Source organism: Bos indicus x Bos taurus, chromosome 29 (assembly GCF_003369695.1).
Source record: "Bos indicus x Bos taurus breed Angus x Brahman F1 hybrid chromosome 29, Bos_hybrid_MaternalHap_v2.0, whole genome shotgun sequence".
NCBI classification, from domain to species: domain Eukaryota; kingdom Metazoa; phylum Chordata; class Mammalia; order Artiodactyla; family Bovidae; genus Bos; species Bos indicus x Bos taurus.
In genome coordinates, this window is record NC_040104.1 from 15,863,475 (window position 1) to 15,886,651 (window position 23,177).

At 45.5% G+C, this 23,177-nt stretch overlaps 1 protein-coding gene across 3 annotated transcripts in view; it reads left to right on the forward strand.

Moving 5' to 3' along the window:
* Positions 1–23,177, forward strand: part of NTM (neurotrimin) — a 964,242-nt gene that overhangs the window by 316,527 nt on the left and 624,538 nt on the right. The gene's annotated exons all lie outside the window — the stretch shown is intronic.

Sequence of the window (23,177 nt, forward strand, 5' to 3'; positions counted from 1 at the left end):
CTGGACCAAGGCTTGCCTCGTCTCCTCCTCCAGACACCTGAGGCTGCGCTTCCTTCACTGCAGAAACCACCAGGAGGTCACTTGGCTGTAACCCAGGGGCCCAGACTGGCTGAGCTGAGATGTCAGAGCTGGAGGGGGGTTCCATCAGCTGGCTCTGCCCCTCCGCTCTCCCTCTTCTTCCCAGACCTCCCTCCCATCCAGGGCTCCTGTGGGCACCGACCTCTGATAACTCCCTCTGCCTGTTTCCCCTGAGCACCTCTCACCATCCTTCTTCCCATTGCTTTTGTTTTCTCCGCTTCTCTTTCTCCTCTTTCGTTCTTCTCCCCCTTAATATAAACCCCCAAAGCAGTATGAGCACCACACTCCAGAGGATGGGGTCCCTCACTCAGGGTTGGGGTGCAGTGACCCTGCTGAGCTCAGGCCCCTCCACTGGGTGGAGCTCATCAAGCACTTGTGTTTCCAGGGTGAATTTAGCCGAGATTAGCAGGCTGCTGGAGGCTGGGGGTGGGGTGAACCAACATGCACTGAGCTCTTCTTGTTAGGAGTTTGTCATATCCAGCCTTACTCATTACCCAACACACACTCACACACACACACACAGACACTGCTACCAGGTAGATACCATTAACTTTTCAATGAAGAAATTGAAGCTCAGCGATCTTGTCTAATTCAGATACTGAAAATGATGGAGATGGCCGTGTCCTCTGATCAGGAAAGAAAGGCGCTCTGGCTGGAGCACGGCCAGGCGGACCTGCGGGTGGGGGGTGGACTGGGGTGGGAGCTGCGGCCATGGAGACGGGGCAGGGGCGGCGCAGGAGGGGAGGAAAGAGACATGGCGAGGCGGGGGGAAACCCCGGCTTGCGCTTCTGCGGTCTTTACAGCTCCAGGTTTCTCTTCCTCCCCTGCCACCACCCCACACTTTCCCCCTGGGGGACCCCTCCTGGAGGTGGTGCAGCAGCCGCCTTCCCCATGCAGATCTCCAGGTGGTGCTGAGACCAGGCTAACTCCTGTTTAAAGAAAGGAGAGAAAGAGGAGAGGGAGAGAGATCCACCGGGAGAGAGAGAGAAGAGGAGGAAGGGAGAAGGAAGCGGGGAGGAGAGAGAGGTTGAAATCCCATCCTGGTCTCTGGACCAAGACAGGGACAGGAGCCCCTGGCCGACGCTGACAGGGCATCAGGGCTGAAGGCGTCTCCCTGAACTTCATAAAGGAAGTCAGGTAAATGCAGAGACTCAGGCAGAAAGCCAGGTCACCCCACGAGACTCCTTGAGAATTAAAGACACTGAGAATGGAATCCTAAGGAGAGAAAGAGTTCAAACAAAACCATAAATAAGGTTTCCTGATTCCAGAAAGAAATCAAAGGGAAGAATGTCATGAACGTTCGGGGCTAGTTTTCGATGCCTCAGCCCAGAAATAGCCTGGCAGGTCATTAATGAACCTCGTTGGGATTCTGGGCTCTTATGCTATGGTTAATTAATCTGTGTAAGTATTTATAATGGTAATGGCAGAGCGACCATCAGCCAAGACAAGTCATTATAAGGCTAAATCAGGCCAGGCTCAGACCGGGGTGGGGAGGGGCGTGGGGCTGGGGGCCCGGCCTTACAGGAATCGCTGTGTTCTGAGTGTTCTGGGTCAGGGCAGAGGTGGCTCAGAGGAGCAGAGCCACAGTCTGAGGATCAGAGGTCAACAGCCCTGGTCCAGGGTGGCGTGAGTGGGACAGAGGCTTGCCCAGGGGCCTCTTTCTAGTTCTGAGCTATTCTGTCTCCATGAGGGATGTGGGGAAAAAAAGTCTGCAGCTGAAAAATGTCACCTTCAACCTGACACTGGAGCCAGAGCATTTACAAATCTGCCTGTCACCATGACAGCCTGACGGATCGCAGCCTCAGTCAGGACTGAGTTGAATCGCCACTATACGTCTTGCAAGAAGTTGGGGCTCTTAAGATTTTTATCATTGAGACAGGTTAAGAGATGGAGAGGCACACCACTTCCAAGCAGGAAGGAGACTGAAGCTGTGAGCCTACCTTCCCTGGGACTCCAGCAGCTGCAAGATTATCTATTACCAGAGGGGAGGTGACGGCAGAAAATTACCCAGCATCAGCCCCATCTGTTGCTGAGCACTGTTTATTTCACCTTCGCTAATTCACTTGGTCAGTCATTTTTCCTTTGTCTCCGTGTCAGGCACCAAACCCTACATCTCTTTGCCCTGGTGTCCCAGCCAGGCAAGTGTGGCTGCAGAAGCAAAGCCTGGGGAATCTTTTCAGAGAACTACAGTCACTCTGCATCTCTGTCTCCTCTGCCTCATTGTCATTTCCTCCATAATTGATTAGGAACTGGAGGCAAGAGAGAAACTGTGATTGCTTTTACAGCCTGGGTCTGCAGGCAAAGCACATTTCTGTGTTTGCTTTGTCTCCTGGGACCTGACTCTGTCAGCGGAGGTGGCAGAGTGTTAATAAGGGCTAGCAGACTTGTGTCCCCGGGAGCGAGGTTGCACACCTAGGCAAGAGCCCTGGCGCCCCCGTTATCCTTGGCTGCTTGGCCATCAGCCTCTCCCAGATTTGTCTTCTCATCTGTAATAGATCTGATCCTGGCTCACCCCACCGGCCAAGGTTGATGTAAAGATTAAATGAGATAGTATAGGGGTGAAGCATCACTGTGCCTGTTTAATGAGTAAGTGAATTTAATGCACTTAACAGAGCCTTGCAGATAGCAAATGTTCCATAACTACCCTTCTATTATTATGCAAATAGAAGTAACCATGGTGATTTTTTTTACCCTTGCAGCATCTGCCATTCTTCTGGTTCCTGAGCTAGATAGGGCTTCTCATTCAACATTTATTGAGTGAGTTCTATGTGCCAGATGCTGTATCTCTCCTGGGCCTGGGGAGACTTTTTAAATGCAAGCAGAAATGGTAGCTCCTGGGTCTGGGAGCACACAGTCTCATGGGAAGCCCTGTCCCCGAGTTGAGAGCATGATGCTTAGGTGGGCACCCCACTTAGAATGGGGTGGGATTGCCAGAGAAGGTCCTGATTGAGAAAGCGACTTTCGAGATGGGTTCTGTAGGGGTTGACTTGTTGAGGTTGTGGGCAGGAAAGAGCATTCGGGTAGAAATTATGCTCAGTAACACTTCTGGGTGGGACAGGGATCAAGGCTCTCTGAGAGAAGCACAGAGCCCAAGGTTTCCCTGAAGGATGCTCTCCCCCTCCATATCTGGGAGTGGACATGTGGATAAGGGAGAAATTGCAGGAGTATATTCATTTGTTTCTGAGAATTCTGAGCTTCGCTAGAGGGCAGTGAAGACCGTTAAAAGGTTTTGAAGAGTGCGATTACAAAGAGTGAGGTTAGCCTAGAAGGTTACCTGGATTGCACGGGCCATGGACAGAAGAGGCTGGTGGGCTGCAGTCCATGGGCTCATAAAGATCTGGACACAGCTGAGCAATTCACACACACACACAGGATGCAGAGGAAAGATCAGCTAGGCTGACAAGACAGAGATCCAGAAACTGCCTGCCTGAGGAATGGGTGAGAGAGCAAATACTGCAGTACACCCTCGTGCCCTGTGTCAGCACAGAGGAGCTGGCCCCAGAAGAGGCAGGATGGCAGGGCCTGGGGCTGGAAGGGAAGCCCCCTGCCAGTTCAGAAGAGCCATGACATTGTGGGCTATCAGCACCAGAGGGCAGTGGCGGGCGGGCTGAGACGCAGTCAGTGCGGCAGGCTTCAGGTTCAGCCACCGTGAGGGTGGGGCAGAGCCGTCTGCAGGGAGAGCGCTCAAGCGATGTCCAGGCTCTTTTCACCTGAAAATGTCCTGGGGCCAGGCCAAAGATTCAGCTTGAAAAAAATCTCTGCGATCTCACCGACCAGATGCACAGTGGGCTTGCTTGAGACTTCGGGCCACCTGGGGTCCTGTCTTCACCCCAGGTTTGATGCTCAGTGCATGACCTGCCCCACCTATCAGATGGTGCAGGAGGTGGGCTGGGCTTGCCTGGAGGCTTCCGAGAGGATGCCTTTGCCAGCAGTGTGCTTTCACAGGCCCCGTCTCCACAAAGCCTCCCAGTAAAGCTTCAAGTTGCAGATTAACAGTTTCCAGATGCAGGTTAATTCTTTACAAATGTGCTTCAAGGGGCTTACCTGAGCTGCAGGGAAATGAGGCAGCTGGCGTGGCCTCAGGGCTCAGGTCCTTCCCCCTTGCACTCCTAGTCCAGTTCTTTGTCCTTTGAGATCGGGTGTGTTTACTTCCTCGGGGGCGCATGTGTGGACTGTGAGTGTCCTGGAGAAGCTTGATCTGCTTTCTGAGAGCGTGGGAGGGCATCCTGGGGTGGATGGAGATGGACAGCCCTGAACGCCAGGCACTGACTGTGACTGAGGCACTCACCCAGACGCGTCCCACTGAGTCTTCGAGGCAACCCCATGAGAAGACTTATATCCCTGCTCTCAAATGGGGAAACTGAGGCTCGAAGAGCCTTCTGTCCTGAGTCAGCACAGCCAGTGGCCCCCCAGGGTCTGTGAACGCCCTCTGCTGGGGTCTGCGAGCCCCCTGGACTGGGTAGGGGGTTGAGGTCATGAGGAAGGCTAAATTTTGGCCCAGAAAGGGACATACGTATTTAACATTTCAGAACTAGTTAACCAACACCAAATGTGGTCAACACGATGGACCTGTGATCGATCATTCAGGGCCAAGCAGAGGCCGATTCCATCTGGGACCAAAAGACCCATGATCATTCAGAGAACAGATACAGGTCCTCTGCCTGTCGGGCTGGTGGTGGGTGGTCCCTGTCACTGTAAGGACAGGGGCGAGGATGGTCAGGCCCAGGACTTGCCAGGATAGGTCCCGGGCAGAGAGGAGGAGAGTGGGGAGGGAGCCCAGGACATAGCACTGACTGCACAGCTGGACACAGCTGAACACAGTCCCAGCGGTTCTGGTCAGAGCCTCCACGTGTCCTGGGTTCAGAGGTCAGGCCAGCATGGCCATTTGCTTCCTCCCTGGACTCTGCAGAGGACAAATACCCAGTCAGATGGCCCCACCTATTTCCCAAGCCTGGGTTAGACCACACACGGATGTGTTTCCATTTATGATGGACTCTAGGTTCCTTCCAGCATATGGATCTCCCTCTGTCTTGTTGGTCTCCTTTCCTAGAGCTAGATTCGAGGCTATCTGACCTTCTCCTCTTCTAGAACTTCTCTGAGCCTTCTTATCCTCACGTGATAAACGAGCAGGATACTGCTCTCCGGACCCTCCTGAGTATGGAAGGGATCAGTGTGTATGACTGCAATCAGCCCAGGGGATGGCACAGATGAAAGCGAAATAAATATTGGTTTTCTCTCTCCCTTCACCTTTGTGTCTGGAACACGCACACGTGTGCACACACACAGGGCAAACCGCAAACCTTGCCAATAAATCTGTGCAAAGTCAGAGTTAACTTAGAGAATCGACCTGGTGCAGAAGCTTTTAGAGGACTGGCGTGCCTCAGGTGATGGAAAACAATAATAATAAATCTTCGGGAATGTCACCTTGCCCCTGGCACCGAAGACAAGAACCTGAAATGTTAGTGGAATAGCCTTGAGTGTGTGGAGGAAGGCTGAGACAGCCTTCTTCCTGCAGGAGGGGCAGCGGGGTCTGGAGGGAGCCCCTGCAGGGCACAGGGACTGGTCTGGGGATTGTCAGAGTCTGTGATTGTTAATATCCTAGATTGCATGTCAGGATGGCGATGTGAGGAAAGATGGTTGCGCATATGGTACACACAGAGATCATGGGGAAATCTGGAGATGGACTCGCAAATGGGGATGCCTCAGTGCAGAGCTGTGCAGACTTGCACCTCTCAGAGTCCTAGATGCCCCCAGGGAGCTGGTGCTGTCCCGACTGGCATGGTGGTCTTTCTGAGCGTGCATTGGGCTGCCCACTGCAGTCTCGTTCAGAGCACTTTACTTTGGATTGTCTGACATGTTGTTCAGCTGCTCAGTCCTGTCGGACTCTTTGCGACCCCATGGACCAGGGAAGCACACCAGGCTTCCCTGTCCTTCACCATCTCCTGGAGTTTGCTCAAACTCATGTCCATTGAGTCAGTGATGCCATCCAACCATCTCATCCTCTGTCATCTGGCTGTTTGACATACTGGTTGATTACTTTCAGTACTTAGGTCCTTCAGTCATTTTGGAGAATTGTTACTCTTCCATTGTCTCTTCAAATATTATTTCTCAGCTCTATCTTTCTGAAGCTACTGTGAGGCATGGATTTGGTCCTTTTACCATTAACTGCTGTTTCATATTTTTCATTTCTATACATCTGGATGACTTCCAGGTTTATCTTCCATTTTGGTAATTTTATCTTCTCGGATAATGCTTAACCATTCATTGAGACTTTAAAATTTTCATGACTTCATTTTTTACTTCCAAAAGCTCTTTAAGGCTTTACTTTTTCTGTGCCTTAATTTCAGATGTATTTGATTCCTGCTTTTTAAAGCATTTTAAGCTGAGCGATTCTATAGTCTCGATTTGGTCTTCTGATTTTGGCTTCCCAGGTGTCGCAGTGGTAAAGAATTCATCTGCAACGCAGGAGACCCAGGTTTGATGCCTGGTCAGGAAGATCCCCTGGAGGAGGAAATGGCTACCCACTCCAGTGTTCTTGCCTGGAGAACCCCATGGACAGAGGAGCCTGGCAGGCTACAGTCCATGGGGTTGGAAAGAATTGGACCCGACTGAACACACACACACATGAGCAGTGTTTTGATGACTTAGAGTCCTAAGAGGCTGTGGTTCTGTCCTTGTGTGTTTGGTGATGTGGAATCAGGGGCCCGTGATCAGCAGGAGAGGGTGGAGACTGGGGTGCCAGCATATCTCTCCCTCTGTGTTTGGCTCCACAGGGACCCTGGGGAGTGAATCAGCCCAGGAAACACAAATCAGACCCCCAAACCCATCCGGGCACAGGCTACAGTCACACCTTCCCTGGGGAGACTCAGATGCTCCACCCATCAGGTCTGGACAGGCGAGGTTCCTTGCTGTCCTCGTGCTAATTCTGGAATCTTTTCCTCATCCAGCATTTGGCAGCTCTAGAGGGCTCCAGCCTCTTGTGAAAATGTCATCCAGTCCTGTCCTCGATCTCCAGGTTCCCATGAGGACATGGCCCTTCGGCTTCTGTGTCCGCAAGCTGACTCTCCCTCCCCTGGCTCCAGGGAGCTGCATCTCCAGCTCATGCCCTGGCTGCTTTATTCCAAGTCCCTTTCTCTGTTGGCGGTCCTTATAGAATTCCTTTATTTTCCCATGTCAGCATCATCATTAGTAGCAGCCTCATCGTGGCCAGCATTTATTAAGTCCTTTAATACGTGCCAGCCCGGCCCAAATTTCTTGCTACAAATGAACTCATTTACCTTCATAACAACACCATGAGGCAGGTGCTATAATTATCCCCATTTTACAGATGATCAAATTGGAATTTTCTTTAAAACAGGGGTCCCCAACCTCTAGGATCTAATGCCTGATGATCTGAGATAGAGCTGATAGAATAATTACAGAAATAAAGTGCACAATAATGCAATCATCTGGAAACTTCACCCCCGCCCCCACCGCCTCCCCCCACCCCACCACCGGTCCATGGAAAAATTGTCTTCTACAAAACCAGTCCCTGGTTCAAAAAGGCTGGGGACCCCTGCTTCAAGGAACACATACTCCCTATTGGAAAAAAATAACATCCTAAAGATTGAAGTAATAATTTTATAGCAGAGGAAAAAGAATCAGATTTATAAAGGAAAATTATTTTCCCAGGTTCTCATAGTTACTTTACACCAGAGTCAGGACCAGCCCCTTAGCCCAAAGGGGATGAAGTTCTACTCTTTTCTTATATTGTAGACAAAACTTGATCAGCAGAGGGAAATCTGAGAGAAGGTTTGTGGCATCCTCTGCATAAAGGTGGGCTTTGTCACCTGGGTCATGGCTTCTCTGATCTTTCTAACCAACCTCAATACTGGGAAGATAGCAAAAGGATTGTATCATCTGATCACAAAATTGTTATAAAGGACTGGCTGTTAAATTTTGTCTTCCATGAAGGGTGTTTCTTACAAATCCAGAGCAATGTATTTATACAGGTAGAACATCTCTAAAGGAGAGGCTGAAAGATGATCTGGACTTCCTCCCTTAATGTGAGTCATTTTGAAAACAAAAATCTCCCTGCTGAAATCAGTCTCTGGATTAGGCTTTGAAATTACATTTCTATTTCTACAGAGACTGATGGTTGAAAATTAAAAGTCACAGAGAAACACGGGCTCCTTCTGTTACCTTTCAGTCCTAAGGCTTTCTTCTCTTTGTTCACAGAGAAGACTGGTTTTGAAAGCCTGATAGGGTGAGTCAGAAAAAGTGGGACGGGGAGACATCCAGGCCTGGGATCTGCCAGGTCTGATAAAGCAGGAAAGACTAGGAAGAGGCTAGAAACAGCAGCCTCTGAACTGAAGAAAGCAAAGAATCAGCCAGAGAAGCCAGGTGACTGCACAGCTCAGGATAAAGCTCCCAGCTCTGTGTGCTGCCCGTGCGTTTCCCGGCCAGTAAGAGTCCAGAGCCCACGAGTGACCTTCCCCTCCCCAGGCAGGAGCACATGCCAGCAACGTCACGAGACATCTCCAACACTCTCCCCTACCTGTGTGAAGACCTGCATCTCTACCACAAACAACTCTTGTCTCATCACCTGTGCTGTTTCCTCCTGACCCAAAACCTCTTGTCCAAACAAACTACCCCAGGCTCTACTTGTGGCCTTCCTGACTTTGCCAGGCTGCTTTCCTTCCGACATGTTTTATTTCACCTTTTCTTTGACACCAAACCATGGATTTCATCTCCTGCGTGTTAGCAGTCATTCTGATAAGCAGTCATTCATTTCCTTCATAAAACCCGGGGTTGACCCATCCCTGGGTCATCCCCCTTCCTATTCTATGCATTAAACATCCAGCTTGCAGCCTGATTCTTGAATGATGGTGGGAAATTAACCTGGGAAACACACAAGGAAGCCTTTGGGGATGAAAATGATCTTCATCTTGAATATGGTGGTGGTTATACAAGTATATGGGCTTTCCCCATGGCTCAGTGGTAAGGAATTTGCCTGCCAACACAGGATATGCAGGAGATGCAGTTCGATCCCTGGGTCATGAAGATCTCCTGGAGGAGGAAATGGCAACCCACCCCAGTATTGTTGCCTAGAAAATCCCATGGACAGAGGAGTCTGGCAGCCTATGGTCCATGGGGTCACAAAGAGTAGGACATGACTGAATGACTGAGCCCAATCAATCAATGCACAAGAATGACAATACACAAGTATTTACAATTATCAAAGTTCATTGAGTGGTGCACTTAAAATGTGTGTAAACTATACCTCAACAAAGGTGACCTTTCCCGGCAAAAACGTCCCATACTGGACAAAGAAGGGCTCAGATCACTGATGTTCTCACATCTTCTCTAAGTCTAATCTGGGAACAAAAGTGGGCTGGACTACAGAGAAGATGCTGAATTTAAAATGAAGTTTCCAGGAATAAATTTTTAACATGAGAGTCTTTGAATACCTATGATAGTCATGCACTGTGCTAGGACCTGGGTCTAGGGATAAAACTCTGATGTAAGTTTGTAGTGTAACAGGGAAGCCAGAGAAGCAGGAAGGTTCAATTCAGTGGATAAGTGCTGAAAGTGGGAACCAGGGAGGTGAGCAAACCCAAGTGAAGCAAAAAAGATTTTCTGAAGGAAGTTGTGTGTATAGGACTAGGGATCAAGAGGAAACCTCCAGCATCACTAGTCAAAGTAGCAACCAGAAAGTATCAGAGATGTGTGTGTGTATGTGTGCGTGTGTGTGTACACATGTACACATGTACACATGTGTGTACATGTACATGTACACATGTACACACACACATGCACAGGCATATTCAGTGTCTTGAACTAGACCACAGCTCTGAAGACCCACGACTCTTCACCACCTAGAACCCTGAGTACCACATTTGGGTTGGAAGCTGATTGAGGGGCTGGGAAATTATCAGCTACTATGATGCTGGGCACAGTTTCCTGGTCATTCTGTTCAGGGGCGAAAAACAGCAGCTGGGTTAGCTGTGGTCCCTTTTTCTCTAGGAGTTCGGTTTAATCTTATTTTGTTTGTTATTTCTGACTCTGTTGGTTACCATCCAAGGAACTGTCTTCCTTGGTCAGAGACGCAATGCTTTATTGCAGATATAGAGAGTAATTTCTCTTTTGTTGAAACGTCAGAAATGGCTTTCTAATGGCCAGCCTTCATCCAGTTCCTCCGAGACAGTTTGTGCGTCTCTGATGTTGCTTGTCCTGAGGCTCTCTTCTCTTCTTGTTCGCTCCTTTCTGCTTTTCTCCCATGACTTCAGTTCCCATCTATACATTCAGAATGCCTGGTTTTGCAGCTCAGCCAAGATCTCGCTTTCTTAGTTCCATATGACCCAGTTGCCTACTGGGTCATAATAATCTTCTTAGCTCCGCGATGACCCAGTTGTTCACTAGGCCGTAGTAATAGCAAGTGCTTCTGTAGCGCTCACTCTGAGCCAGGCGTCATTCCAAGCACTTTAATGACTAACTCATTCAGTCTCCGCAGCAACACTTTAAGGAAGGTGCCGTCATTTCTAAGCATCCTCCTGGGGGTGCCATCCACAAGCCTCAAACTCAGCGTGTCCACAATGACGTCACAAGCACTTCCCTAAAACCTGCACCTCAGCCTTATCCAGTTCACATTTCAATGACTGACATCGTCTTCCCACTGGCTGCTCAACCATGAAACCTGGAAATCTCCCTTGACCTTTTCCATATGCAGTCTATATTCGGTCACCAGCTTTGCTCTGCTACCCAGGTCACACCTAAGGCTTTCTCTTGGGAGTGGATAGCTTGGAATCCTGAATCTCTGCCACTTTACAGCTGCAAGTCCTTGTAGAAATTACCTAAACTCTCGGAGAGCTTGTCTATTGGGTCGGTTGGTTAAGAATCCATCTGCAATGCAGGAGACAAAGGTTTGATTGCCTGGGTCAGGAAGATCCTCTGGAGAAGGAAATGGAACCGACTCTGGCCTGGAAATCCCCCTGGACAGAGGAGCCTGATGGGCTATAGTCAAAGGGGTCACAAAAGAGTCAGACACAACTTAGCAAATGAACAAACTCTCTGAGCCCCAGTTTCATGGTAATAATGAAAGACACTAAAACATGGAACGCATTTAGAATGGTGCTTGGAGTATAGTAATGAAGTATTTCTTCATCTGTGCCAGTTTCACTAACGAGAACGAGGCAGATGGTGACAGCAGACCTGGGGTTGCATCCTTTTTGTCACTAGCCATCCCTGTGATTTGGTCAGGTTGACTGATTCACTGGTCCACCTTCTTCATCTAACGAGATGATCTGAGGCACCCACAGGGTCCTTGTGAGGAGTAAAGTAGAAACTGGGTGGAAAGCCCCAAACACAGCGTCTGGCATATGATAGACATGCAATAAATATATTTCTCTGCTCCCCTGAACACGGCTGTTATCCGCACCACCACCACCCCATTTCCACGTCTAAGAGGTAAATAATTAGTTGCCAGAAAAGCTTCTGGAATGGGAAGGAGTGAGGGACCAAGTCAGCAGATTTGTGAGCTTTGCCATGAACTACAGCGTCCAGAGCCCTGGGCAAGAATTGTGCCTCTGACATTCCCATCTCTTTCATGTTTCATCTTCTCTCTCTCTCTTTTTTTTTATTCAACGAGCTGAGTATCTGGTTAGCTTGTAAATCACGACCTGTAGTTTAACCGTGCACCATGTCCGATACGCACATTTCTGATAAAGTGTAAGCTCCAGCTCTCCCTCCCACTTCATGGAAAGCGCACTCTGAGTGCCCTTTCCTTTCCTAAGTTAATGGTGTGTCAGTGTGGAGGAAGAAGGGCCCAGAGGGACCCAGAGCTGTCCTCTCCCCACCAGCTAGAGGGCCAGGCATGCCATGGGTCAGCCGCATCTTGTGTGGGCCCAGTACAAAATGAAGGTGCAGGACTCTTGTTCAAAAGTCAGTAAACATTTCAGGTTGGCAGTAGCAGAGCATGAAACCTGTGGCCTCCCTTAAATATGCAGAAATTTCCCCAAACCTTTTCCCTTAGCACTGGCTTCATCTTTTTACCTTCGGCTCAGCTCAGACCTCAGAAGCAAAGCCCCAACGTCAGGTCGTCAGTCACTGCACCCACTCTGTGGCCTCGATTTCTCAGACTCTGCTTCTCCAGTGATCTTCACTCCTTCTCTATATAAAGAAAAGATGGGAATGACAAAGATGGGTTGATTTTTGAAAGTCATCATTTAGAGAGTGCTTCTTAGTTCCACACAAAGGGCTTTTGGTGTAATTTTCTGTTTAATCTTTAAGACTCTCTCATCAATGGTTACTGCTTTAACTCCATCCTAAGGAGTAACTCATAGATTTAGGAAGATCAAATATTCTGTCCAAGGTCAGACAGTAAGAAAGCTGGAGCTGGGAACAGAACCCAGAACCTCTGATTCCAGAACAAGGGGGGAGCTTTCAGAGTCTGGAGAGATTTGTGATAAAATGGAACCAAAAACAGCAACAAAAAGAGAGAGAGAAACAAACTATATTTGTGACAAGAAGATTGAAGACTATTAAGATGTCAGTTTTTCCCAAGTGACTTTATAGTTTTAAGGCAATTCTAAGCAAAATGCTAATAGTTTTGTTGGAATAGCTATCAGGGGAGAATAGAGTTCACTTTCAGCTTTAGCCATGAAAACCCCCAAAGAGAAGCCAACTGGAGGTTGGGAGGAGCAGCCTGGTCTATTTTAAGTCATTTCACAAACTACAGTGATAGGAACGGTGGGGGTCTGGCACAGGAATCAATAGGTGGGTCTCTGTAACAGAATCGATTGCCCAGAAATACTTTTATGAAGTATAAGATTTGTGGGCATGAATATGACAATCTCAGAAATAAGTTAGGAAAGATACGGGTGTTCAAATAAGTGATGTAGATTTTTCTAATAGTGAAAAATCTATACTGAGCCCAGCTGCAAAGTGAATGACAGATGACAGAGAAGAAAGCAAAACCCAAAGTCGTTAAAACTAGAAGGAAGTGCAAGTGAGTTTACAGGTCTGTCTGTGTCCAAAAACTTGGCATAATAAAGGCAGAAAAGTTGATGAATTTGGCAACATTAAATCCTTCTTTATGTCAAACATCATGTAATTTAGCAACAATCAACGGAAGTAATTTTTTAACAATTCCAAAAAATGGTTAATATTTTTAATACATAAATAACTCCAAAACCATGAATATTTCAGTAGCAAAATAAGAAAAGGCTCTGAAGAGCTAGTTAAAAAGATGTTAATGAGTAAGAAACAACAAAAACTTCAAATCACTTTGCATCAAAGAAATTCAAATTCATGTGAGATTGAGATGTGCCCTTTTTTTTTTTTGCCTTCTAAATTGCCAAAGGTAAGAAAAATAAATGCTAACTTCACTGTAGCAGTGGGTATTCTCAAACACTATGGTTGGAAAATTAAGCTGTAAAGCTGTTTGACTGCATGCAACAAAGGCATTAAAACACCTACGTCATTTTACCTGGTGTTCCCATTTATGGGATTATATCCTAGGGTGGTTAAAATGTAACTAATAAATGAGTCTTATAAAAAGCTATTTGTTGCGATGTTCTATAAAACAACAAAATAGTGGAAAGGACCTAAACACCCAGCCTTAGAAGAGTGGCTGTGTCAGTGAATATGATGCAAATTATGAAAGTCACAAGTTTCATTCATTCATCAAAAATTCTAGTAAGGACTTTCCATGTGTTTGAAATGATTCGAAATCATGGGAACACACCAGTGAACCAAACAATAAAAACCCTTGTCCTTGGGGAGCTTACATTTTCGTAGGGAGAAGAGATTAAAAAATACTATAAACCCAAAACTGGAAGATGTAAGTGCTAAGAGGAAAAGTATAGCAGGGTAGGAGATGGGGAGAGACAAAGCATGAGACGGCGGGTTGCATTTCTCAAGTGGAGCATCACGGGTAATCTCACTGGGAAGGGGTTATTTGAACAAACATACGACAGCAATGATGCAGTAAGTGTATTGGGCATTTGTAGGGAGAAGACACATTGCTCTGGGGGGAAAGAGCCTGCAAAGGCCCTAAGATGGGAGTTTGTCCGCTACATTCAAGAAGATTAAGGAAGACAACATGACCAGAACAGAGTGAGCAGGGGCCGGGGTAAGGTAGAAGGTGCTAGAATTAGGGGGTAAGGCAGGGGACGAGGGCCAGAGATGAACGACTTTAGAGCAGAGGTTGTTGTTTGTTTTATTGAAGCATAGTAGACTTACAATATTGTGTTAGTTTCAGGTGTACAGAATCATGATTTACTGTTTTTGCAGATAAGACTCCATTGTAGGTTATTACAAGATAACGTGTATCATTCCCTGTGCTCCACAGTATATCGTTGCTGATTATCTATCTTCTATCTAGTAGTGTGTATCTGTTAATCCCCTACCCCAAATGCATCCCTCCCACCTTCCCTGTCCCGTTTGATAACCATGAGTTTGTTTTCTGCAACAGAGTGGATAGGCCTGGAGATAGGATGCTCAGAGAAATGAATCAGAGAAAGACAAATACTGTATGATCTTGCTCATACGTGAAACCTAAAAAATACAACAAATGAAAGTATGTGCAAAACAGTAGAGTTGTGTACGTCTCGGGAGAGCTTCTGCTTTCGCTGTGATGTGCTTAGTCACTCAGCGGTGTCCGACGCTTTGCAACCCCATGGACTGTAGCCCAGCAGGCTCCTCTGTCCATGGGGATTCTCCAGGCAAGAATGCTGGAGTGAGTTGCCATGCCCTCTTCCAGGGGATCTCCCCAACCCAGGGATTGAACCCAGGTCTCCCACGTTGCTGGTGGATCCTTTATCATCTGAGCCACCAGAGAAGCTCTCACTGTAGATGAAAGGAACTCCATCGGCATCTTCAGAGCAGAGCAGTGGTATGGAATGACCGGTGATCTCAAAGGGTCACTCGGGCTGCTCTGGTGTGTTTCAACTCCAGGTGGTAAGAGTGAAGATACTTGTTGGGACACTATTTCCAAGAATCCAAGAAAGAGATGATGGGAAAGTAATGAAAATAGTAAGATATCTGTGGTTAATTTGAAGGCAAAAGCCAACAGCGTTCCCTAAAGGACTGGTTGACAGTTGTGGGTGAGAGACAGGAGTTAAGGTGAACTAAAGGATTTTGGCTCCAGCTTCTGGAAGGACAGCACTTCCACTAACACAGATGGGGAAATCTTGGTCAGGCAAGACCAGTCATCTCTCTTCCATGTGTTCACTTTGAGACTTCTGATAGTCATTCAAGCAGAGGTGTGGAGAGGACAGTTAGCTGCGTGGTTATGTGGCTTATAGCAGAAGTCTTGTGGGATTGATGCATTTGGGAGTCATCAGCATGTAATGACATTTAAGTTATAAACGTGGATAAGATCATGGGAGTGTAGATGCAAAAAAGAAGGTGTGCAAAGTGTGATCCCCAGGCACTGCACAGGAAGGGGAAGGGGGCAGGGGAAGCAGGGGAATAATAAAAGAGGCTAAGAGGGAACGGTCCTTGTGATAAAAAGAGAATAGCACACCCCAAACAGGACAGCGTTTGAGGCTGAGGGGAAAGGGTAAGCTGGAAGCAGCTTGAAATCCACGTGTGATGAGGAATGAACCCTGGATGGGGCGATGAATCAGCAATGTGGAGACCATTAGTGACCTTGACGAGCACAGTGCAGAGGTGCAGAAAGAGCAGTTGGAGACAGAAAGCCTGAACTACCCTACCCACTGGCACAGGGACGCTGGCTCCTTGCACTCAAAGCCAACCCTCCACTCTCTCTACCGTGCCATCAACGCCTTCTCCTGGATCACCCCCATCAACATACACATGTTCCACAATTTCTCAGTCTGTGTTTTGTTTTGTTTTTTTAACTACTTAATGGCATCAGAAAATGCTCAGAATCTCTGGTTGAAGGGCATAAATGGCACAAAATAAGATACCAGTGTGGGGCCACGAGCCACCCAAACATGGGCTCAGTCTCTTTTTCTTGAGTTACTAAGCCAGTGGTTCTCAAGGGGGCTCAAATCCGAGTCTCTTAAGCCTCCTGCATTGGGAGGTGGGTTCTTTACCACTACAGTCACCTGAGAAGCCCCAAATATACATACATACATATATATATATATATATAGGTTATAAATTGGAGAAGGCAATGGCAACCCACTCCAGTACTCTTGCCTGGAAAATCCCATGGACGGAGGAGCCTGGTAGGCTGCAGTCCATGGGGTCGCTAAGAGTCGAGCACGACTGAGTGACTTCACTTTTCCTTTTCACTTTCATGCATTGGAGAAGGAAGTGGCAACCCACTCCAGTATTCTTGCCTGGAGAATCCCAGGAACAGAGGAGCCTGGTGGGCTGCCGTCTATGGGGTCGCACAGAGTCGGACATGACTGAAGCGACTTGGCAGCGGCAGCAGGTTGTAAATAGATACAGGCCATCATTCATATATCCGTGTGTCAAAACAAAAAGGTAAATGATTACCCTTAATTGATAGAATAGTAGATGGCTTTCTTCTTTTCCTTCTTCCACCTCTTCTCCCTTCTCTTTCTTCTTCTCCTTCTTTTTTCTTTTTCCAAATTTTCTGCAGTGGACATATTTCACTTATATGATAAAAATGGATGAAAACTGGAAAGAAACAAAAGAAGAAAGAAATAATCATGAATGAGTCAGTGAAGGAAAGGAGAGGAGGACGGAGAGGGGACCAGGGAGCCTCACTGGCCCCTCTGTGGAATGCGGGGGGTGGTGGGTGAGCTGGCTGCAGGCTGCAGACCGTGGTGGGGCGGGGTGGGGGGCCAGGCCTGCTCAGGGTGGAACTTTGTGGAGGTTGCAGCCGTTTGTGGAGGCCAGTCCGCCCCCAGCAATCCATCTCAGGCCCTCTACTACTGCCCAGCGCCTTTCTGGAGCACCATGAGCCTAGGGAGGCAGCCTGCCTTTGTGTGGGAAACCAAGGACGTGGTGCTACCCACTGGGTCTGTAATTATAAACAAGTGGAAATTTTTGGTGCAACAAAATACAAAATAGTTGAGAACATGTTCTAAATATAAACTACACAATGCCAAACACATACCTAAAGAGAGAGAGGGAAGATAGCAATCCTCTGTGCATGAAAGGGTATTGTTGCCACTTAAATGTGATAAAGTTCCGTCTCCAACCATGGGCTGTATTGTCTCCTCCTATCTCCCTGGTTCAGCCTGGTCTGTCTCAGCATGGCCTCAACGATTAAGCAAGTCCAAACGTTAAATGCCTCATTAACACCTCTTGCCACCGGGAGCAATTGTGTCTCCAGTGATTTTTCTCACCTTCTGAAGTCCAGTTCATTCTTTTCTGTTTTTAAAGAACTAGCCTCTGAAAGCCTTTCCTCTCAAGGACTTCCTTGGTGGTCTAGTGGTTAGGATTTTGCCTTCCAGTGCATGGGGTGCAGGTTCCAACCTGGTTGAGGAACTAAGATCCCACATGCCATACAGCCAAAAAAAAAAAAAAAAAAGAAGCAGGAGCAATATTGTAATAAATCCATTTAAGGTTTTTTTAAAAAGATTTTTTTTCCTGCATGTTTTCCTTTTCTCTTAATCCTTAAGAAGGTATGTGTTATACTCAGGTTGGCGACCAAATGCACTTCTCTCTGTGTTTCCAGAGGAACCCACACCACTCATTTGGGGCTTCCCAGGCGGTTCTCATGGTAAAGAATATGCCTGCCAGTGCAGAAGATGCAAGAGATATGGGTTCGATCCCCGCATTAGGAAGATCCCTTAGAGGAGGAAATGGCAACCCGATCCAGTATTCTTGCCTGGGAAGTTCCATGAACAGAGGATCCTGGCTGGCTAACATTCCATGGAGTTGCAGAGAGTCGAACATGACCGAGTGACTGAGCGCATAGCAAAGAGAAGTCACTCATTTTCAAATTAATCTAAATGTGCTTTGTCACAGATGAAGCAAGTGCTACCATTAGCAGCAGCGCATGTGGAGGGCATACATCTTATTTTCAGAGCTTTCCTCCTGGAGCCCACTCTGGCCCACCATCACCCCGTGATGTCTGTGAATATTAGATATTACTTGCAGATGGCCCTCTGTAGAGACATGGCCAAATTCCCCAGGCTTTGCTCTCTCCCACGGCAAGAAAAGAGGGATTGTGGGTTGAGGAATACTATTTCACAAAATTTATGCTCATTGACATTTATTGAAATGGCCTCCTTAGTCTTGCAAGCTGAAGCAGTCTTAGAACCACACTGGCTTAATAGACGCTTTTTTAATGATAATATAAAGAAGCAAGAGCTGTTTACACATGGAATTGTGCCAGGTGCTTCAGGAAGATTCACAACAAACAGTAGCTTCTAGAAGCTTATGATGCAAGACAGAGGAAGGGATGGTTATTAGACACATTGTTATTAGGTGGGGAGCAGCACCCTCCCCTCAGTACGGTGGTTTAACAGAGAGAGAATTCTACGGCCTCTCACCTCACAGTCAGAACTGAGGTGCACAAGGATTCTGGCATCGCCAGTTCCCGGTTAGTAAAGAGGAAGGAAAAATGCAAGATAAGCCATGTACACCTTTATTGCCTCTATGCCGGGGCCTCAAACCCGTCACATGGTGACACCGGCAGGAAGCCTGGGGACTGTGGTCTTTACATGCAAGGTTGATGCCTGGCTGAAACCCGAGAAGGGGAGAAGCACCTCCTGTTTCTGAAATAGGGAAGCAAACACAGTTTCCTGGAGGCTGTGTTAGCTCTGGAGCTGCCATAATAAATTAGCACAAGCTGGGCCACTTCAAGCAGCAGAAGTGTATTCTCCCACAGCTCTGGGGCCAAGGCCCAAAGCAAGGTGCTGGCGGATTTGGTTCCTTCTGGAGGTTGTGAGGAGGACTCTGCTCCAATCTCTCTCCTTCCTTCTGGAGCAATCCCTGCTGATCCTTGTCTTGTAGACACGGACTCCAGCATCCGCCTGCACGTTCTCTCTGTGTCTCAGTATCCAGGTCCCCTTCTCCTTCCTCTAAAAAAAGACCAGCTGCTGACTTTAAAAATAGTCACAATGTATAAGTTGAGAGTTATGTTTTATTTTCTGGGTATTTTTAGGATTTCGAGCCCAGGAGGCAGCATCTCAAGTTAACACTGAGAGAACTGTTTCGAGGAGGTGAGGTGAGGAGCCAGGTTATACAGAGGTTTTGCGACAAAGGGCAGGTAGTCTGAATATCAAAAGATGATTGTTAGTTAAACCAGGTATCTCAAGTTAGGGAATTTAGCGCTTTTCTCTTTACAGAAAGATATGAGAGTCTGGGCTCACTGAAATCATTCCTTTGCTGTGCTATCTGGGGCCAGGATCCTCTGTTTTCATGTCCTGAGTTTTCTCAGGGTTCAGGGTGGGGAGTGGCTGCAGTCTGATGGCTGTTAGATGACAGGTATTCTTTCCTTCCTGAGTTCCCTCAGGGTTCACCAGCTCACCATCCATGGTGGCTGCAGTCGATGGTGAATGCGACATCCTTTGTTTACTGATATGGCAAGAAATATTCCATTTCTCACACATGTGCTTAGTTGGTAAGTCATGTCTGACTCTTTGCGACTCCATTAACTGTAGCCTGCCGGGCTCCTCTGTCCATGGGATTTCCCAGGCAAGAATACTGGAGTAGCGTGCCACTTCATCCTCCAGGGGGTCTTCCCGACCAAGGGATGGAACTCTTGTCTCCTGCATTGGTGAGTGGGTTCTCTACCACTGAGCCCCTGGGAAGCCCATGCTCACACACATGCCCCGCTCTGTTTTGGACTTCCTTCCCATTCAGGTCACCACAATGCATTAAACAGAGTCCCCTGTGCCATATAGCATGCTCTCTGTTTTATAGTATAGCTTAGTTATAGTTTTATCGTATCGAACGGCTCTCTGTTTATAGCAAAATTATCTTTTCACATAGCATCAGTAGTGTGCATGTGCCAATCCCATTGCCCCCTTGGTATCCAGTTATTTGTTTTCTCCGTCTGTGTCTCTATTTCTGCTTTGCACACAGGATCATCTATAAGATTTTTCTAGATTTCACATATATGTATTTAAAAAAAAAAAAACCCAGTTACCAGGGGTTAGGATTTGAAAATATCTTTTTGGGGAAAGTCCAATTTAACTCACCTCAGAGCCCGTTAGAAGTATCCTGCAGATTATGTCAGCAGTAAATACGAGAAAGGAGCATCACAAAGAAGGAGACTGGCACGGAATTCCTATTGCTATGCACAGCAAAATTGAACCACGGAAACCCTGCGTGCGGTGGACCCAGCAGCAGTTCCCAAAGGCAAGTCGAGATTGAAGAAGAGTGTTAAAATAGGTGGAAAGGTTTTCTTGTCGTTTGTTTCATTTCAGCATCTCAGATTTCACCAATCTTTGTCTGCCGGGTTTGTTTATATTTCACAGCCTCATGAGACAAAATTGATACACAATAAGGAGTGCATATTTCAATGTGCAATATAGTAAGTTTTGACATGTCTGCACACAGGCGTCCCATTGAGGTCCAGTTATCACAGTCAAGGCAGTGAGCAGATCCGTCGTGTCAAAAGTCCCCTGGTTGAATCCTGTTATTCCTCCCTCTTGCCATCCCCTCTCCACCCAGGCAACCTCTCGTCTCCTTTCTGTCGCCATAAATTACTTTGCATTTTCTAGAGTTTTGTATATTTGAAATCACACGTTGTGTATTCACTTTTGCCTGACTTCTTTTACTTAGCGCAATTATTTTGAAGTTTACCCATATGGTTGCATTTATTAACAGCTCATTCTTTTAAACTATGGAAGGGTATTTCATTGTATAAATAAACCACAACTTCTTTTTCCATTCATAGGTTGATGAATATCTGGGTTGTTTCTAGTTTTTCTGTATTAGAAATAAAACTGCTAGGAACATTCATAAGAAAGCCTTTGTATGCCTTTGTATGGTCACATGGTTTCATTTCTCTTGAGTGAATACGTAGGAGTGGAATTGCTGATTCATGTCATTAAATGCATGTTTAGCTTTTTATGAAGTTGCCAAAGTTTTCCAAAATGGTTGCATCAATTTACCTTCCCACCAGCAGTTTAAGAGAAGTTTTAATTCCTCCATATTCTTGCCAACATTTGGAATTTTAATTATAGCCATTCTAACAAGGGTGTAATGGTATCTCATTATGGTTTTAATTTGAATTTCCTTAATGACTAATAATGTTCAGAATCTTAGTCTGTGCTTATTTGCTAATTGTATGTGTTTGTTAGCAAAGTGTCTGTTCAAATCTTTTGAAATCTTTTATTGGACTGTTTTATTTCTTCTTATTGAATTTGAAAGTTTATTGTATATTCTGAATATAAGTTCTTTATCAGATATATAATTCAAATATTTTCCCCAATCTGTAGCATATCTTTTTGTTTTTCTAACAGTGCCATTAAAAGAGAAGAAATTTTACATTCTGCTGAAGTCCAGTGTATTTTTATATTTTAATTTATAGATTGTGCTCTTGGTTTCTCATCTGAAAAATTATTGCTTAACCCAAAGTCACAAAGGTTTCCTCTTATGCTTTTTTCAAGAAAGTTTCACATTTGGGTCTTTGATCCATTTTGAGTTAATTTTTGTATATGATGCAAAGCATGAATTGAAACTTTAAAAAAATTGATTGATATCTAGTGTACCTGTATCATTTATAGAAAAAATTCTATATTTTAATACCATGAATTGCCTTAACACTGAAATAATTTAGTTCTTACAACTGTGGGTCAATTTTTGGACTCTATTTTGTTTCGCTGACTTATTTTTCTATCTTTATGATGCATTGTTTTGTTTACAGTAGCTTTACAGCAAGTCTTCAAGTCAGATAGAAGCCTCCATTTTTTTCCCCTAAATTCTTTTGGTTATTGTGTATGTTTTGCATTTCCATGTTGGTTTTAAAATCAGATTGTCAATTTAAAGTAAAAGAACTACTAGTATCTGGATTGAAATTGTATTACATCTGTGGATTAATTTTGAGAGGAATGTCATTTTAATAACAATGAATCTTGTGACTGATTAGCTCAGTATTTATCTCTATTAATCTAGGTCTTCTTTAATTTCCTTCAGCTATGTTTTGTAGTCTTCAAAGTACAGGTCTTAGACACTCTTTGATAGATTTAGCTCTAAGTATTTAAATTTGCAATGCTATTGTAAATGGAATTTTTAAAATTCAAATTTCAGACTATTTGATTTTGCAGAGAATATTTTATCTGGCAACTTTGCTGCACTCATTAGTTGTAACTTTTTTGTATATTTCATCAGATATTCTATAGTGGCAATTATGTCACCTGCAAGTAACAATTTTACTTATATCTTTCCAGTCTGAATGCTTTTGTTTGCCCTTATCTTAGTGCATTGGCTAGAACCTCAATGTTGAGTAGAAATCGTGTAGACAGACTTTCTTTTCCTGTTTCTTATTTTTTGGGGGGAAGCATTCAGTCTCTTAATTTTAGATATGCTGGAAGCTATAGGTTTTTCATAGATGCATTTTATCAGATTGAGAAATGTCTCCTCTTAATTTGCTGAGAGTTGTTTTTTGTTTTTCCTCAATCAAGAATGATGTTAGACTTTGTCAAAGGTTTTCTTCTCTACCTTTTGAGATAATCATCTACTTTTCTAACTTTAGTTTGTTAATATTGTGAATCCCATTGTTTTGATTTTTTCTTACTATTAAACCAACCTTGTCTTCCTAGAGTAAAAATACGTGGTCCTGATGTATCTTTTTTCATATGTTGTTGGATTCAACTTGATTAATTTAATTTTGCTTAGCATTTTTGCATATATGTTCATGAAAGATGTTGGTCTATAGTTTTATTTATATATTTTTTGTACCATCTCTTTACAATTTTGGTGTCAGGCTAATACTGAGCTCATAAAATTTAAAATGTGAATGATTTCTTCCTCTTCAACTTTCTGAGTTTATTTATAATTGATATTGTTTCTTCATGAATTCATCTGGGCTTGCTTGTTTCTTTGCGGGAGGATTTCTATCTACAAATTCAATTCCCTTGGAATATCACATTGAGCTTTGTTAGGTAAAATCAACATGATGTTTAGTGTTGAGACCATGATGCATTGTTTTGTTTACAGTAGCTCTACAACAAGTCTTCAAGTCAGGTAGAAGCCTCCATTTTTTTTCCCTAAATTGTTTA